Raw genomic sequence first — 17738 nt, 5'->3', positions numbered from 1 at the left:
ATCCCATGGGGAGTGGGTCCATCTGGCAAAGTCACAATGTAGATGACGAGGCGTTTCCATCGATGTTGACAAGCAAAAGGTGCCAGTGCCATCCTTATGCTGAGGGTTTTGGCTCAGCACGCTTCCGCTGCGCCACTCTGCTCTTGTTGCTGAGGAGGAGCATCAACAACAAAATGTGGATCTAGTTTGCTACCGATCCCATGGGGAGTGGGTCCATCTGGCAAAGTCACAATGTAGATGACAAGGCGTTTCCATCGATGTTGACAAGCTAATGCCAAGTCAAGTCTGGGCAAAAGCTGGACTCTCCTAGACCAGCTGAGCGAGGAGGGTGATGGCGCCGGCCCCGGCGTGGCGCATTGGTGGTTCAGTGGTAGAATTCTCGCCTGCCACGCGGGAGGCCCGGGTTCGATTCCCGGCCAATGCAATTATGGTGTCTTTGTCTTTAAAGCCCCCCTTCCCCCCCCCCGGGTAGCTCTCTCCCGCCAATTTCAAGTCCGGTGGAATGCATCAAGGCACAAGGTGTTTATTGTCTAGAACGTACTAGGTGGTGGGAAGGTTCTTTTGGAAACCACCTTCTCCTAATGACATCATTGAAACCCATGAGGTCATACTTCCGAAAGGGATCAGTTGTCAATGGACTCACGAAGGGAGAAAAAAAATGGGGGGACTCTGAGGAAGGGAGAGTGCAAACCTTCGAAGCTCGGAAAACGGGTGGCTGTCCTGGTGTCTAGCGGCCAGAGCAGGTTGTGGATTTTGCAAAACTGCATATATTACGCATAGCACATAAGAGGACAGGGATCAGCCATAGCGCCAACGGGGAGCCCGAGCAAAGGGGGATTAGCTCAAGTGGTAGAGCGCTCGCTTAGCATGCGAGAGGTAGCGGGATCGATGCCCGCATTCTCCAAACGCTGCCTTCCTGGGAGGCACCTCGCTTTTGCGTTTGTTGTTGAAGCTTGGAACCGAGCGCCGCGAGCAACATGGGAAGCCAGAGTCCTCCTCATAACATGTGCCAAGGCGGCGTTGACGCGTTTTTTTTTTTGAGGCAGCTGTGGCTTCAGCCAAAGTCAGGCAGGCAGTATTGGACAAAAGCAATCCATTAAAGAAAGCACGGCCAGGCTTCCTTTGCCAAGAGACAATATTGCATTAGCACAAAAGGTGCCCGTGCCATCCTTATGCTGAGGGTTTTGGACTCGTTTAACCACCAGAATCAGGTTCAACTTCTCTTTGTGTGTGAAAGAGCGCCCTTTGGCCCCACTAGCAAATATCGACTGGCATAGGAAAAGGCAACGTAGCAGAGGATGGTTTCGATCCATCGACCTCTGGGTTATGGGCCCAGCACGCTTCCGCTGCGCCACTCTGCCCTTGCTGCTGAGCTGGTGCATCGACAACAAAATGTGGATCTAGTTTGCTACCGATCCCATGGGGAGTGGGTCCATCTGGCAAAGTCACAATGTAGATGACGAGGCGTTTCCATCGATGTTGACAAGCAAAAGGTGCCAGTGCCATCCTTATGCTGAGGGTTTTGGCTCAGCACGCTTCCGCTGCGCCACTCTGCTCTTGTTGCTGAGGAGGAGCATCAACAACAAAATGTGGATCTAGTTTGCTACCGATCCCATGGGGAGTGGGTCCATCTGGCAAAGTCACAATGTAGATGACAAGGCGTTTCCATCGATGTTGACAAGCTAATGCCAAGTCAAGTCTGGGCAAAAGCTGGACTCTCCTAGACCAGCTGAGCGAGGAGGGTGATGGCGCCGGCCCCGGCGTGGCGCATTGGTGGTTCAGTGGTAGAATTCTCGCCTCCCACGCGGGAGGCCCGGGTTCGATCCCCGGCCAATGCAATTATGGTGTCTTTGTCTTTAAAGCCCCCCCTTCCCCCCCCGGGTAGCTCTCTCCCGCCAATTTCAAGTCCGGTGGAATGCATCAAGGCACAAGGTGTTTATTGTCTAGAACAGGGGTCTCAAACTGGTGGCCCTCCAGCTGTTGTGAAACTACAAGTCCCATCATGCCTCTGCCTGTGTGAGTCATGCTTGTAACTGTCAGCCTTGCATTGCCTCATGGGACTTGTAGTTTTGCAACAGCTGGAGGGCCACCAGTTTGAGACCCCTGGTCTAGAACGTACTAGGTGGTGGGAAGGTTCTTTTGGAAACCACCTTCTCCTAATGACATCATTGAAACCCATGAGGTCATACTTCCGAAAGGGATCAGTTGTCAATGGACTCACGAAGGGAGAAAAAAAATGGGGGGACTCTGAGGAAGGGAGAGTGCAAACCTTCGAAGCTCGGAAAACGGGTGGCTGTCCTGGTGTCTAGCGGCCAGAGCAGGTTGTGGATTTTGCAAAACTGCATATATTACGCATAGCACATAAGAGGACAGGGATCAGCCATAGCGCCAATGGGGAGCCCGAGCAAAGGGGGATTAGCTCAAGTGGTAGAGCGCTCGCTTAGCATGCGAGAGGTAGCGGGATCGATGCCCGCATTCTCCAAACGCTGCCTTCCTGGGAGGCACCTCGCTTTTGCGTTTGTTGTTGAAGCTTGGAACCGAGCGCCGCGAGCAACATGGGAAGCCAGAGTCCTCCTCATAACATGTGCCAAGGCGGCGTTGACGCGTTTTTTTTTTTGAGGCAGCTGTGGCTTCAGCCAAAGTCAGGCAGGCAGTATTGGACAAAAGCAATCCATTAAAGAAAGCACGGCCAGGCTTCCTTTGCCAAGAGACAATATTGCATTAGCACAAAAGGTGCCCGTGCCATCCTTATGCTGAGGGTTTTGGACTCGTTTAACCACCAGAATCAGGTTCAACTTCTCTTTGTGTGTGAAAGAGCGCCCTTTGGCCCCACTAGCAAATATCGACTGGCATAGGAAAAGGCAACGTAGCAGAGGATGGTTTCGATCCATCGACCTCTGGGTTATGGGCCCAGCACGCTTCCGCTGCGCCACTCTGCTCTTGCTGCCGAGCTGGTGCATCGACAACAAAATGTGGATCTAGTTTGCTACCGATCCCATGGGGAGTGGGTCCATCTGGCAAAGTCACAATGTAGATGACGAGGCGTTTCCATCGATGTTGACAAGCAAAAGGTGCCAGTGCCATCCTTATGCTGAGGGTTTTGGCTCAGCACGCTTCCGCTGCGCCACTCTGCTCTTGTTGCTGAGGAGGAGCATCAACAACAAAATGTGGATCTAGTTTGCTACCGATCCCATGGGGAGTGGGTCCATCTGGCAAAGTCACAATGTAGATGACAAGGCGTTTCCATCGATGTTGACAAGCTAATGCCAAGTCAAGTCTGGGCAAAAGCTGGACTCTCCTAGACCAGCTGAGCGAGGAGGGTGATGGCGCCGGCCCCGGCGTGGCGCATTGGTGGTTCAGTGGTAGAATTCTCGCCTGCCACGCGGGAGGCCCGGGTTCGATTCCCGGCCAATGCAATTATGGTGTCTTTGTCTTTAAAGCCCCCCCTTCCCCCCCCCGGGTAGCTCTCTCCCGCCAATTTCAAGTCCGGTGGAATGCATCAAGGCACAAGGTGTTTATTGTCTAGAACGTACTAGGTGGTGGGAAGGTTCTTTTGAAAACCACCTTCTCCTAATGACATCATTGAAACCCATGAGGTCATACTTCCGAAAGGGATCAGTTGTCAATGGACTCACGAAGGGAGAAAAAAAATGGGGGGACTCTGAGGAAGGGAGAGTGCAAACCTTCGAAGCTCGGAAAACGGGTGGCTGTCCTGGTGTCTAGCGGCCAGAGCAGGTTGTGGATTTTGCAAAACTGCATATATTACGCATAGCACATAAGAGGACAGGGATCAGCCATAGCGCCAACGGGGAGCCCGAGCAAAGGGGGATTAGCTCAAGTGGTAGAGCGCTCGCTTAGCATGCGAGAGGTAGCGGGATCGATGCCCGCATTCTCCAAACGCTGCCTTCCTGGGAGGCACCTCGCTTTTGCGTTTGTTGTTGAAGCTTGGAACCGAGCGCCGCGAGCAACATGGGAAGCCAGAGTCCTCCTCATAACATGTGCCAAGGCGGCGTTGACGCGTTTTTTTTTTTGAGGCAGCTGTGGCTTCAGCCAAAGTCAGGCAGGCAGTATTGGACAAAAGCAATCCATTAAAGAAAGCACGGCCAGGCTTCCTTTGCCAAGAGACAATATTGCATTAGCACAAAAGGTGCCCGTGCCATCCTTATGCTGAGGGTTTTGGACTCGTTTAACCACCAGAATCAGGTTCAACTTCTCTTTGTGTGTGAAAGAGCGCCCTTTGGCCCCACTAGCAAATATCGACTGGCATAGGAAAAGGCAACGTAGCAGAGGATGGTTTCGATCCATCGACCTCTGGGTTATGGGCCCAGCACGCTTCCGCTGCGCCACTCTGCTCTTGCTGCTGAGCTGGTGCATCGACAACAAAATGTGGATCTAGTTTGCTACCGATCCCATGGGGAGTGGGTCCATCTGGCAAAGTCACAATGTAGATGACGAGGCGTTTCCATCGATGTTGACAAGCAAAAGGTGCCAGTGCCATCCTTATGCTGAGGGTTTTGGCTCAGCACGCTTCCGCTGCGCCACTCTGCTCTTGTTGCTGAGGAGGAGCATCAACAACAAAATGTGGATCTAGTTTGCTACCGATCCCATGGGGAGTGGGTCCATCTGGCAAAGTCACAATGTAGATGACAAGGCGTTTCCATCGATGTTGACAAGCTAATGCCAAGTCAAGTCTGGGCAAAAGCTGGACTCTCCTAGACCAGCTGAGCGAGGAGGGTGATGGCGCCGGCTCCGGCGTGGCGCATTGGTGGTTCAGTGGTAGAATTCTCACCTGCCACGCGGGAGGCCCGGGTTCGATTCCCGGCCAATGCAATTATGGTGTCTTTGTCTTTAAAGCCCCCCCTTCCCCCCCCCGGGTAGCTCTCTCCCGCCAATTTCAAGTCCGGTGGAATGCATCAAGGCACAAGGTGTTTATTGTCTAGAACGTACTAGGTGGTGGGAAGGTTCTTTTGGAAACCACCTTCTCCTAATGACATCATTGAAACCCATGAGGTCATACTTCCGAAAGGGATCAGTTGTCAATGGACTCACGAAGGGAGAAAAAAAATGGGGGGACTCTGAGGAAGGGAGAGTGCAAACCTTCGAAGCTCGGAAAACGGGTGGCTGTCCTGGTGTCTAGCGGCCAGAGCAGGTTGTGGATTTTGCAAAACTGCATAAATTACGCATAGCACATAAGAGGACAGGGATCAGCCATAGCACCAACGGGGAGCCCGAGCAAAGGGGGATTAGCTCAAGTGGTAGAGCGCTCGCTTAGCATGCAAGAGGTAGCGGGATCGATGCCTGCATTCTCCAAACGCTGCCTTCCTGGGAGGCACCTCGCTTTTGCGTTTGTTGTTGAAGCTTGGAACCGAGCGCCGCGAGCAACATGGGAAGCCAGAGTCCTCCTCATAACATGTGCCAAGGCGGCGTTGACGCGTTTTTTTTTTTGAGGCAGCTGTGGCTTCAGCCAAAGTCAGGCAGGCAGTATTGGACAAAAGCAATCCATTAAAGAAAGCACGGCCAGGCTTCCTTTGCCAAGAGACAATATTGCATTAGCACAAAAGGTGCCCGTGCCATCCTTATGCTGAGGGTTTTGGACTCGTTTAACCACCAGAATCAGGTTCAACTTCTCTTTGTGTGTGAAAGAGCGCCCTTTGGCCCCACTAGCAAATATCGACTGGCATAGGAAAAGGCAACGTAGCAGAGGATGGTTTCGATCCATCGACCTCTGGGTTATGGGCCCAGCACGCTTCCGCTGCGCCACTCTGCTCTTGCTGCCGAGCTGGTGCATCGACAACAAAATGTGGATCTAGTTTGCTACCGATCCCATGGGGAGTGGGTCCATCTGGCAAAGTCACAATGTAGATGACGAGGCGTTTCCATCGATGTTGACAAGCAAAAGGTGCCAGTGCCATCCTTATGCTGAGGGTTTTGGCTCAGCACGCTTCCGCTGCGCCACTCTGCTCTTGTTGCTGAGGAGGAGCATCAACAACAAAATGTGGATCTAGTTTGCTACCGATCCCATGGGGAGTGGGTCCATCTGGCAAAGTCACAATGTAGATGACAAGGCGTTTCCATCGATGTTGACAAGCTAATGCCAAGTCAAGTCTGGGCAAAAGCTGGACTCTCCTAGACCAGCTGAGCGAGGAGGGTGATGGCGCCGGCCCCGGCGTGGCGCATTGGTGGTTCAGTGGTAGAATTCTCGCCTGCCACGCGGGAGGCCCGGGTTCGATTCCCGGCCAATGCAATTATGGTGTCTTTGTCTTTAAAGCCCCCCCTTCCCCCCCCCGGGTAGCTCTCTCCCGCCAATTTCAAGTCCGGTGGAATGCATCAAGGCACAAGGTGTTTATTGTCTAGAACGTACTAGGTGGTGGGAAGGTTCTTTTGGAAACCACCTTCTCCTAATGACATCATTGAAACCCATGAGGTCATACTTCCGAAAGGGATCAGTTGTCAATGGACTCACGAAAGGAGAAAAAAAATGGGGGGACTCTGAGGAAGGGAGAGTGCAAACCTTCGAAGCTCGGAAAACGGGTGGCTGTCCTGGTGTCTAGCGGCCAGAGCAGGTTGTGGATTTTGCAAAACTGCATATATTACGCATAGCACATAAGAGGACAGGGATCAGCCATAGCGCCAACAGGGAGCCCGAGCAAAGGGGGATTAGCTCAAGTGGTAGAGCGCTCGCTTAGCATGCGAGAGGTAGCGGGATCGATGCCCGCATTCTCCAAACGCTGCCTTCCTGGGAGGCACCTCGCTTTTGCGTTTGTTGTTGAAGCTTGGAACCGAGCGCCGCGAGCAACATGGGAAGCCAGAGTCCTCCTCATAACATGTGCCAAGGCGGCGTTGACGCGTTTTTTTTTTTGAGGCAGCTGTGGCTTCAGCCAAAGTCAGGCAGGCAGTATTGGACAAAAGCAATCCATTAAAGAAAGCACGGCCAGGCTTCCTTTGCCAAGAGACAATATTGCATTAGCACAAAAGGTGCCCGTGCCATCCTTATGCTGAGGGTTTTGGACTCGTTTAACCACCAGAATCAGGTTCAACTTCTCTTTGTGTGTGAAAGAGCGCACTTTGGCCCCACTAGCAAATATCGACTGGCATAGGAAAAGGCAACGTAGCAGAGGATGGTTTCGATCCATCGACCTCTGGGTTATGGGCCCAGCACGCTTCCGCTGCGCCACTCTGCTCTTGCTGCCGAGCTGGTGCATCGACAACAAAATGTGGATCTAGTTTGCTACCGATCCCATGGGGAGTGGGTCCATCTGGCAAAGTCACAATGTAGATGACGAGGCGTTTCCATCGATGTTGACAAGCAAAAGGTGCCAGTGCCATCCTTATGCTGAGGGTTTTGGCTCAGCACGCTTCCGCTGCGCCACTCTGCTCTTGTTGCTGAGGAGGAGCATCAACAACAAAATGTGGATCTAGTTTGCTACCGATCCCATGGGGAGTGGGTCCATCTGGCAAAGTCACAATGTAGATGACAAGGCGTTTCCATCGATGTTGACAAGCTAATGCCAAGTCAAGTCTGGGCAAAAGCTGGACTCTCCTAGACCAGCTGAGCGAGGAGGGTGATGGCGCCGGCCCCAGCGTGGCGCATTGGTGGTTCAGTGGTAGAATTCTCGCCTGCCACGCGGGAGGCCCGGGTTCGATTCCCGGCCAATGCAATTATGGTGTCTTTGTCTTTAAAGCCCCCCCTTCCCCCCCCGGGTAGCTCTCTCCCGCCAATTTCAAGTCCGGTGGAATGCATCAAGGCACAAGGTGTTTATTGTCTAGAACGTACTAGGTGGTGGGAAGGTTCTTTTGGAAACCACCTTCTCCTAATGACATCATTGAAACCCATGAGGTCATACTTCCGAAAGGGATCAGTTGTCAATGGACTCACGAAGGGAGAAAAAAAATGGGGGGACTCTGAGGAAGGGAGAGTGCAAACCTTCGAAGCTCGGAAAATGGGTGGCTGTCCTGGTGTCTAGCGGCCAGAGCAGGTTGTGGATTTTGCAAAACTGCATATATTACGCATAGCACATAAGAGGACAGGGATCAGCCATAGCGCCAACGGGGAGCCCGAGCAAAGGGGGATTAGCTCAAGTGGTAGAGCGCTCGCTTAGCATGCGAGAGGTAGCGGGATCGATGCCCGCATTCTCCAAACGCTGCCTTCCTGGGAGGCACCTCGCTTTTGCGTTTGTTGTTGAAGCTTGGAACCGAGCGCCGCGAGCAACATGGGAAGCCAGAGTCCTCCTCATAACATGTGCCAAGGCGGCGTTGACGCGTTTTTTTTTTTGAGGCAGCTGTGGCTTCAGCCAAAGTCAGGCAGGCAGTATTGGACAAAAGCAATCCATTAAAGAAAGCACGGCCAGGCTTCCTTTGCCAAGAGACAATATTGCATTAGCACAAAAGGTGCCCGTGCCATCCTTATGCTGAGGGTTTTGGACTCGTTTAACCACCAGAATCAGGTTCAACTTCTCTTTGTGTGTGAAAGAGCGCCCTTTGGCCCCACTAGCAAATATCGACTGGCATAGGAAAAGGCAACGTAGCAGAGGATGGTTTCGATCCATCGACCTCTGGGTTATGGGCCCAGCACGCTTCCGCTGCGCCACTCTGCTCTTGCTGCCGAGCTGGTGCATCGACAACAAAATGTGGATCTAGTTTGACCATCTGGCAAAGTCACAATGTAGATGACGAGGCGTTTCCATCGATGTTGACAAGCAAAAGGTGCCAGTGCCATCCTTATGCTGAGGGTTTTGGCTCAGCACGCTTCCGCTGCGCCACTCTGCTCTTGTTGCTGAGGAGGAGCATCAACAACAAAATGTGGATCTAGTTTGCTACCGATCCCATGGGGAGTGGGTCCATCTGGCAAAGTCACAATGTAGATGACAAGGCGTTTCCATCGATGTTGACAAGCTAATGCCAAGTCAAGTCTGGGCAAAAGCTGGACTCTCCTAGACCAGCTGAGCGAGGAGGGTGATGGCGCCGGCCCCGGCGTGGCGCATTGGTGGTTCAGTGGTAGATTTCTCGCCTGCCACGCGGGAGGCCCGGGTTCGATTCCCGGCCAATGCAATTATGGTGTCTTTGTCTTTAAAGCCCCCCCTTCCCCCCCCCGGGTAGCTCTCTCCTGCCAATTTCAAGTCCGGTGGAATGCATCAAGGCACAAGGTGTTTATTGTCTAGAACGTACTAGGTGGTGGGAAGGATCTTTTGGAAACCACCTTCTCCTAATGACATCATTGAAACCCATGAGGTCATACTTCCGAAAGGGATCAGTTGTCAATGGACTCACGAAGGGAGAAAAAAAATGGGGGGACTCTGAGGAAGGGAGAGTGCAAACCTTCGAAGCTCGGAAAACGGGTGGCTGTCCTGGTGTCTAGCGGCCAGAGCAGGTTGTGGATTTTGCAAAACTGCATATATTACGCATAGCACATAAGAGGACAGGGATCAGCCATAGCGCCAACGGGGAGCCCGAGCAAAGGGGGATTAGCTCAAGTGGTAGAGCGCTCGCTTAGCATGCGAGAGGTAGCGGGATCGATGCCCGCATTCTCCAAACGCTGCCTTCCTGGGAGGCACCTCGCTTTTGCGTTTGTTGTTGAAGCTTGGAACCGAGCGCCGCGAGCAACATGGGAAGCCAGAGTCCTCCTCATAACATGTGCCAAGGCGGCGTTGACGCGTTTTTTTTTTTGAGGCAGCTGTGGCTTCAGCCAAAGTCAGGCAGGCAGTATTGGACAAAAGCAATCCATTAAAGAAAGCACGGCCAGGCTTCCTTTGCCAAGAGACAATATTGCATTAGCACAAAAGGTGCCCGTGCCATCCTTATGCTGAGGGTTTTGGACTCGTTTAACCACCAGAATCAGGTTCAACTTCTCTTTGTGTGTGAAAGAGCGCCCTTTGGCCCCACTAGCAAATATCGACTGGCATAGGAAAAGGCAACGTAGCAGAGGATGGTTTCGATCCATCGACCTCTGGGTTATGGGCCCAGCACGCTTCCGCTGCGCCACTCTGCTCTTGCTGCCGAGCTGGTGCATCGACAACAAAATGTGGATCTAGTTTGCTACCGATCCCATGGGGAGTGGGTCCATCTGGCAAAGTCACAATGTAGATGACGAGGCGTTTCCATCGATGTTGACAAGCAAAAGGTGCCAGTGCCATCCTTATGCTGAGGGTTTTGGCTCAGCACGCTTCCGCTGCGCCACTCTGCTCTTGTTGCTGAGGAGGAGCATCAACAACAAAATGTGGATCTAGTTTGCTACCGATCCCACGGGGAGTGGGTCCATCTGGCAAAGTCACAATGTAGATGACAAGGCGTTTCCATCGATGTTGACAAGCTAATGCCAAGTCAAGTCTGGGCAAAAGCTGGACTCTCCTAGACCAGCTGAGCGAGGAGGGTGATGGCGCCGGCCCCGGCGTGGCGCATTGGTGGTTCAGTGGTAGAATTCTCGCCTGCCACGCGGGAGGCCCGGGTTCGATTCCCGGCCAATGCAATTATGGTGTCTTTGTCTTTAAAGCCCCCCCTCCCCCCCCCCCGGGTAGCTCTCTCCCGCCAATTTCAAGTCCGGTGGAATGCATCAAGGCACAAGGTGTTTATTGTCTAGAACGTACTAGGTGGTGGGAAGGTTCTTTTGGAAACCACCTTCTCCTAATGACATCATTGAAACCCATGAGGTCATACTTCCGAAAGGGATCAGTTGTCAATGGACTCACGAAGGGAGAAAAAAAATGGGGGGACTCTGAGGAAGGGAGAGTGCAAACCTTCGAAGCTCGGAAAACGGGTGGCTGTCCTGGTGTCTAGCGGCCAGAGCAGGTTGTGGATTTTGCAAAACTGCATATATTACGCATAGCACATAAGAGGACAGGGATCAGCCATAGCGCCAACGGGGAGCCCGAGCAAAGGGGGATTAGCTCAAGTGATAGAGCGCTCGCTTAGCATGCGAGAGGTAGCGGGATCGATGCCCGCATTCTCCAAACGCTGCCTTCCTGGGAGGCACCTCGCTTTTGCGTTTGTTGTTGAAGCTTGGAACCGAGCGCCGCGAGCAACATGGGAAGCCAGAGTCCTCCTCATAACATGTGCCAAGGCGGCGTTGACGCGTTTTTTTTTTTGAGGCAGCTGTGGCTTCAGCCAAAGTCAGGCAGGCAGTATTGGACAAAAGCAATCCATTAAAGAAAGCACGGCCAGGCTTCCTTTGCCAAGAGACAATATTGCATTAGCACAAAAGGTGCCCGTGCCATCCTTATGCTGAGGGTTTTGGACTCGTTTAACCACCAGAATCAGGTTCAACTTCTCTTTGTGTGTGAAAGAGCGCCCTTTGGCCCCACTAGCAAATATCGACTGGCATAGGAAAAGGCAACGTAGCAGAGGATGGTTTCGATCCATCGACCTCTGGGTTATGGGCCCAGCACGCTTCCGCTGCGCCACTCTGCTCTTGCTGCCGAGCTGGTGCATCGACAACAAAATGTGGATCTAGTTTGCTACCGATCCCATGGGGAGTGGGTCCATCTGGCAAAGTCACAATGTAGATGACGAGGCGTTTCCATCGATGTTGACAAGCAAAAGGTGCCAGTGCCATCCTTATGCTGAGGGTTTTGGCTCAGCACGCTTCCGCTGCGCCACTCTGCTCTTGTTGCTGAGGAGGAGCATCAACAACAAAATGTGGATCTAGTTTGCTACCGATCCCATGGGGAGTGGGTCCATCTGGCAAAGTCACAATGTAGATGACAAGGCGTTTCCATCGATGTTGACAAGCTAATGCCAAGTCAAGTCTGGGCAAAAGCTGGACTCTCCTAGACCAGCTGAGCGAGGAGGGTGATGGCGCCGGCCCCGGCGTGGCGCATTGGTGGTTCAGTGGTAGATTTCTCGCCTGCCACGCGGGAGGCCCGGGTTCGATTCCCGGCCAATGCAATTATGGTGTCTTTGTCTTTAAAGCCCCCCCTTCCCCCCCCCGGGTAGCTCTCTCCTGCCAATTTCAAGTCCGGTGGAATGCATCAAGGCACAAGGTGTTTATTGTCTAGAACGTACTAGGTGGTGGGAAGGATCTTTTGGAAACCACCTTCTCCTAATGACATCATTGAAACCCTATGAGGTCATACTTCCGAAAGGGATCAGTTGTCAATGGACTCACGAAGGGAGAAAAAAAATGGGGGGACTCTGAGGAAGGGAGAGTGCAAACCTTCGAAGCTCGGAAAACGGGTGGCTGTCCAGGTGTCTAGCGGCCAGAGCAGGTTGTGGATTTTGCAAAACTGCATATATTACGCATAGCACATAAGAGGACAGGGATCAGCCATAGCGCCAACGGGGAGCCCGAGCAAAGGGGGATTAGCTCAAGTGGTAGAGCGCTCGCTTAGCATGCGAGAGGTAGCGGGATCGATGCCCGCATTCTCCAAACGCTGCCTTCCTGGGAGGCACCTCGCTTTTGCGTTTGTTGTTGAAGCTTGGAACCGAGCGCCGCGAGCAACATGGGAAGCCAGAGTCCTCCTCATAACATGTGCCAAGGCGGCGTTGACGCGTTTTTTTTTTTGAGGCAGCTGTGGCTTCAGCCAAAGTCAGGCAGGCAGTATTGGACAAAAGCAATCCATTAAAGAAAGCACGGCCAGGCTTCCTTTGCCAAGAGACAATATTGCATTAGCACAAAAGGTGCCCGTGCCATCCTTATGCTGAGGGTTTTGGACTCGTTTAACCACCAGAATCAGGTTCAACTTCTCTTTGTGTGTGAAAGAGCGCCCTTTGGCCCCACTAGCAAATATCGACTGGCATAGGAAAAGGCAACGTAGCAGAGGATGGTTTCGATCCATCGACCTCTGGGTTATGGGCCCAGCACGCTTCCGCTGCGCCACTCTGCTCTTGCTGGCGAGCTGGTGCATCGACAACAAAATGTGGATCTAGTTTGCTACCGATCCCATGGGGAGTGGGTCCATCTGGCAAAGTCACAATGTAGATGACGAGGCGTTTCCATCGATGTTGACAAGCAAAAGGTGCCAGTGCCATCCTTATGCTGAGGGTTTTGGCTCAGCACGCTTCCGCTGCGCCACTCTGCTCTTGTTGCTGAGGAGGAGCATCAACAACAAAATGTGGATCTAGTTTGCTACCGATCCCATGGGGAGTGGGTCCATCTGGCAAAGTCACAATGTAGATGACAAGGCGTTTCCATCGATGTTGACAAGCTAATGCCAAGTCAAGTCTGGGCAAAAGCTGGACTCTCCTAGACCAGCTGAGCGAGGAGGGTGATGGCGCCGGCCCCGGCGTGGCGCATTGGTGGTTCAGTGGTAGAATTCTCGCCTGCCACGCGGGAGGCCCGGGTTCGATTCCCGGCCAATGCAATTATGGTGTCTTTGTCTTTAAAGCCCCCCCTTCCCCCCCCGGGTAGCTCTCTCCCGCCAATTTCAAGTCCGGTGGAATGCATCAAGGCACAAGGTGTTTATTGTCTAGAACGTACTAGGTGGTGGGAAGGTTCTTTTGGAAACCACCTTCTCCTAATGACATCATTGAAACCCATGAGGTCATACTTCCGAAAGGGATCAGTTGTCAATGGACTCACGAAGGGAGAAAAAAAATGGGGGGACTCTGAGGAAGGGAGAGTGCAAACCTTCGAAGCTCGGAAAACGGGTGGCTGTCCTGGTGTCTAGCGGCCAGAGCAGGTTGTGGATTTTGCAAAACTGCATATATTACGCATAGCACATAAGAGGACAGGGATCAGCCATAGCGCCAACGGGGAGCCCGAGCAAAGGGGGATTAGCTCAAGTGGTAGAGCGCTCGCTTAGCATGCAAGAGGTAGCGGGATCGATGCCCGCATTCTCCAAACGCTGCCTTCCTGGGAGGCACCTCGCTTTTGCGTTTGTTGTTGAAGCTTGGAACCGAGCGCCGCGAGCAACATGGGAAGCCAGAGTCCTCCTCATAACATGTGCCAAGGCGGCGTTGACGCGTTTTTTTTTTGAGGCAGCTGTGGCTTCAGCCAAAGTCAGGCAGGCAGTATTGGACAAAAGCAATCCATTAAAGAAAGCACGGCCAGGCTTCCTTTGCCAAGAGACAATATTGCATTAGCACAAAAGGTGCCCGTGCCATCCTTATGCTGAGGGTTTTGGACTCGTTTAACCACCAGAATCAGGTTCAACTTCTCTTTGTGTGTGAAAGAGCGCCCTTTGGCCCCACTAGCAAATATCGACTGGCATAGGAAAAGGCAACGTAGCAGAGGATGGTTTCGATCCATCGACCTCTGGGTTATGGGCCCAGCACGCTTCCGCTGCGCCACTCTGCTCTTGCTGCCGAGCTGGTGCATCGACAACAAAATGTGGATCTAGTTTGCTACCGATCCCATGGGGAGTGGGTCCATCTGGCAAAGTCACAATGTAGATGACGAGGCGTTTCCATCGATGTTGACAAGCAAAAGGTGCCAGTGCCATCCTTATGCTGAGGGTTTTGGCTCAGCACGCTTCCGCTGCGCCACTCTGCTCTTGTTGCTGAGGAGGAGCATCAACAACAAAATGTGGATCTAGTTTGCTACCGATCCCATGGGGAGTGGGTCCATCTGGCAAAGTCACAATGTAGATGACAAGGCGTTTCCATCGATGTTGACAAGCTAATGCCAAGTCAAGTCTGGGCAAAAGCTGGACTCTCCTAGACCAGCTGAGCGAGGAGGGTGATGGCGCCGGCCCCGGCGTGGCGCATTGGTGGTTCAGTGGTAGAATTCTCGCCTGCCACGCGGGAGGCCCGGGTTCGATTCCCGGCCAATGCAATTATGGTGTCTTTGTCTTTAAAGCCCCCCCTTCCCCCCCCGGGTAGCTCTCTCCCGCCAATTTCAAGTCCGGTGGAATGCATCAAGGCACAAGGTGTTTATTGTCTAGAACGTACTAGGTGGTGGGTAGGTTCTTTTGGAAACCACCTTCTCCTAATGACATCATTGAAACCCATGAGGTCATACTTCCGAAAGGGATCAGTTGTCAATGGACTCACGAAGGGAGAAAAAAAATGGGGGGACTCTGAGGAAGGGAGAGTGCAAACCTTCGAAGCTCGGAAAACGGGTGGCTGTCCTGGTGTCTAGCGGCCAGAGCAGGTTGTGGATTTTGCAAAACTGCATATATTACGCATAGCACATAAGAGGACAGGGATCAGCCATAGCGCCAACGGGGAGCCCGAGCAAAGGGGGATTAGCTCAAGTGGTAGAGCGCTCGCTTAGCATGCGAGAGGTAGCGGGATCGATGCCCGCATTCTCCAAACGCTGCCTTCCTGGGAGGCACCTCGCTTTTGCGTTTGTTGTTGAAGCTTGGAACCGAGCGCCGCGAGCAACATGGGAAGCCAGAGTCCTCCTCATAACATGTGCCAAGGCGGCGTTGACGCGTTTTTTTTTTTGAGGCAGCTGTGGCTTCAGCCAAAGTCAGGCAGGCAGTATTGGACAAAAGCAATCCATTAAAGAAAGCACGGCCAGGCTTCCTTTGCCAAGAGACAATATTGCATTAGCACAAAAGGTGCCCGTGCCATCCTTATGCTGAGGGTTTTGGACTCGTTTAACCACCAGAATCAGGTTCAACTTCTCTTTGTGTGTGAAAGAGCGCCCTTTGGCCCCACTAGCAAATATCGACTGGCATAGGAAAAGGCAACGTAGCAGAGGATGGTTTCGATCCATCGACCTCTGGGTTATGGGCCCAGCACGCTTCCGCTGCGCCACTCTGCTCTTGCTGCTGAGCTGGTGCATCGACAACAAAATGTGGATCTAGTTTGCTACCGATCCCATGGGGAGTGGGTCCATCTGGCAAAGTCACAATGTAGATGACGAGGCGTTTCCATCGATGTTGACAAGCAAAAGGTGCCAGTGCCATCCTTATGCTGAGGGTTTTGGCTCAGCACGCTTCCGCTGCGCCACTCTGCTCTTGTTGCTGAGGAGGAGCATCAACAACAAAATGTGGATCTAGTTTGCTACCGATCCCATGGGGAGTGGGTCCATCTGGCAAAGTCACAATGTAGATGACAAGGCGTTTCCATCGATGTTGACAAGCTAATGCCAAGTCAAGTCTGGGCAAAAGCTGGACTCTCCTAGACCAGCTGAGCGAGGAGGGTGATGGCGCCGGCCCCGGCGTGGCGCATTGGTGGTTCAGTGGTAGAATTCTCGCCTGCCACGCGGGAGGCCCGGGTTCGATTCCCGGCCAATGCAATTATGGTGTCTTTGTCTTTAAAGCCCCCCCTTCCCCCCCCCCGGGTAGCTCTCTCCCGCCAATTTCAAGTCCGGTGGAATGCATCAAGGCACAAGGTGTTTATTGTCTAGAACGTACTAGGTGGTGGGAAGGTTCTTTTGGAAACCACCTTCTCCTAATGACATCATTGAAACCCATGAGGTCATACTTCCGAAAGGGATCAGTTGTCAATGGACTCACGAAGGGAGAAAAAAAATGGGGGGACTCTGAGGAAGGGAGAGTGCAAACCTTCGAAGCTCGGAAAACGGGTGGCTGTCCTGGTGTCTAGCGGCCAGAGCAGGTTGTGGATTTTGCAAAACTGCATATATTACGCATAGCACATAAGAGGACAGGGATCAGCCATAGCGCCAACGGGGAGCCCAAGCAAAGGGGGATTAGCTCAAGTGGTAGAGCGCTCGCTTAGCATGCGAGAGGTAGCGGGATCGATGCCCGCATTCTCCAAACGCTGCCTTCCTGGGAGGCACCTCGCTTTTGCGTTTGTTGTTGAAGCTTGGAACCGAGCGCCGCGAGCAACATGGGAAGCCAGAGTCCTCCTCATAACATGTGCCAAGGCGGCGTTGACGCGTTTTTTTTTTTGAGGCAGCTGTGGCTTCAGCCAAAGTCAGGCAGGCAGTATTGGACAAAAGCAATCCATTAAAGAAAGCACGGCCAGGCTTCCTTTGCCAAGAGACAATATTGCATTAGCACAAAAGGTGCCCGTGCCATCCTTATGCTGAGGGTTTTGGACTCGTTTAACCACCAGAATCAGGTTCAACTTCTCTTTGTGTGTGAAAGAGCGCCCTTTGGCCCCACTAGCAAATATCGACTGGCATAGGAAAAGGCAACGTAGCAGAGGATGGTTTCGATCCATCGACCTCTGGGTTATGGGCCCAGCACGCTTCCGCTGCGCCACTCTGCTCTTGCTGCCGAGCTTGTGCATCGACAACAAAATGTGGATCTAGTTTGCTACCGATCCCATGGGGAGTGGGTCCATCTGGCAAAGTCACAATGTAGATGACGAGGCGTTTCCATCGATGTTGACAAGCAAAAGGTGCCAGTGCCATCCTTATGCTGAGGGTTTTGGCTCAGCACGCTTCCGCTGCGCCACTCTGCTCTTGTTGCTGAGGAGGAGCATCAACAATAAAATGTGGATCTAGTTTGCTACCGATCCCATGGGGAGTGGGTCCATCTGGCAAAGTCACAATGTAGATGACAAGGCGTTTCCATCGATGTTGACAAGCTAATGCCAAGTCAAGTCTGGGCAAAAGCTGGACTCTCCTAGACCAGCTGAGCGAGGAGGGTGATGGCGCCGGCCCCGGCGTGGCGCATTGGTGGTTCAGTGGTAGAATTCTCGCCTGCCATGCGGGAGGCCCGGGTTAGATTCTCGGCCAATGCAATTATGGTGTCTTTGTCTTTAAAGCCCCCCCTTCCCCCCCCCGGGTAGCTCTCTCCCGCCAATTTCAAGTCCGGTGGAATGCATCAAGGCACAAGGTGTTTATTGTCTAGAACGTACTAGGTGGTGGGAAGGTTCTTTTGGAAACCACCTTCTCCTAATGACATCATTGAAACCCATGAGGTCATACTTCCGAAAGGGATCAGTTG

At 52.8% G+C, this 17738-nt stretch overlaps 13 non-coding genes across 13 annotated transcripts; 1 reads left to right on the top strand and 12 right to left on the bottom strand.

Annotated features, from left to right (window-relative positions):
• Window positions 1-1289: 1289 nt before the first annotated feature.
• Window positions 1290-1361, bottom strand: TRNAM-CAU (transfer RNA methionine (anticodon CAU)). The gene has a single exon. It is a non-coding gene; the product is annotated as a tRNA-Met (tRNA).
• A 406-nt stretch (window positions 1362-1767) lies between these two features.
• On the top strand, window positions 1768-1838 carry TRNAG-CCC (transfer RNA glycine (anticodon CCC)). The gene has a single exon. It is a non-coding gene; the product is annotated as a tRNA-Gly (tRNA).
• Window positions 1839-2867: 1029 nt separating this feature from the next.
• Window positions 2868-2939, bottom strand: TRNAM-CAU (transfer RNA methionine (anticodon CAU)). Its single transcript has one exon. It is a non-coding gene; the product is annotated as a tRNA-Met (tRNA).
• A 1342-nt stretch (window positions 2940-4281) lies between these two features.
• On the bottom strand, window positions 4282-4353 carry TRNAM-CAU (transfer RNA methionine (anticodon CAU)). The gene has a single exon. It is a non-coding gene; the product is annotated as a tRNA-Met (tRNA).
• A 1342-nt stretch (window positions 4354-5695) lies between these two features.
• Window positions 5696-5767, bottom strand: TRNAM-CAU (transfer RNA methionine (anticodon CAU)). Its single transcript has one exon. It is a non-coding gene; the product is annotated as a tRNA-Met (tRNA).
• A 1342-nt stretch (window positions 5768-7109) lies between these two features.
• Window positions 7110-7181, bottom strand: TRNAM-CAU (transfer RNA methionine (anticodon CAU)). Its single transcript has one exon. It is a non-coding gene; the product is annotated as a tRNA-Met (tRNA).
• Window positions 7182-8522: 1341 nt separating this feature from the next.
• On the bottom strand, window positions 8523-8594 carry TRNAM-CAU (transfer RNA methionine (anticodon CAU)). Its single transcript has one exon. It is a non-coding gene; the product is annotated as a tRNA-Met (tRNA).
• Window positions 8595-9913: 1319 nt separating this feature from the next.
• On the bottom strand, window positions 9914-9985 carry TRNAM-CAU (transfer RNA methionine (anticodon CAU)). Its single transcript has one exon. It is a non-coding gene; the product is annotated as a tRNA-Met (tRNA).
• A 1343-nt stretch (window positions 9986-11328) lies between these two features.
• Window positions 11329-11400, bottom strand: TRNAM-CAU (transfer RNA methionine (anticodon CAU)). Its single transcript has one exon. It is a non-coding gene; the product is annotated as a tRNA-Met (tRNA).
• A 1343-nt stretch (window positions 11401-12743) lies between these two features.
• TRNAM-CAU (transfer RNA methionine (anticodon CAU)) lies at window positions 12744-12815 on the bottom strand. Its single transcript has one exon. It is a non-coding gene; the product is annotated as a tRNA-Met (tRNA).
• A 1340-nt stretch (window positions 12816-14155) lies between these two features.
• On the bottom strand, window positions 14156-14227 carry TRNAM-CAU (transfer RNA methionine (anticodon CAU)). The gene has a single exon. It is a non-coding gene; the product is annotated as a tRNA-Met (tRNA).
• Window positions 14228-15568: 1341 nt separating this feature from the next.
• TRNAM-CAU (transfer RNA methionine (anticodon CAU)) lies at window positions 15569-15640 on the bottom strand. The gene has a single exon. It is a non-coding gene; the product is annotated as a tRNA-Met (tRNA).
• Window positions 15641-16983: 1343 nt separating this feature from the next.
• Window positions 16984-17055, bottom strand: TRNAM-CAU (transfer RNA methionine (anticodon CAU)). Its single transcript has one exon. It is a non-coding gene; the product is annotated as a tRNA-Met (tRNA).
• Window positions 17056-17738: the final 683 nt, after the last annotated feature.

This window comes from Aquarana catesbeiana, linkage group LG04, assembly GCF_042186555.1.
Source record: "Aquarana catesbeiana isolate 2022-GZ linkage group LG04, ASM4218655v1, whole genome shotgun sequence".
Taxonomy (NCBI): domain Eukaryota; kingdom Metazoa; phylum Chordata; class Amphibia; order Anura; family Ranidae; genus Aquarana; species Aquarana catesbeiana.
Note: the sequence above shows the minus strand (reverse complement) of the source record. Positions and strands in the feature narration are given on the sequence as shown.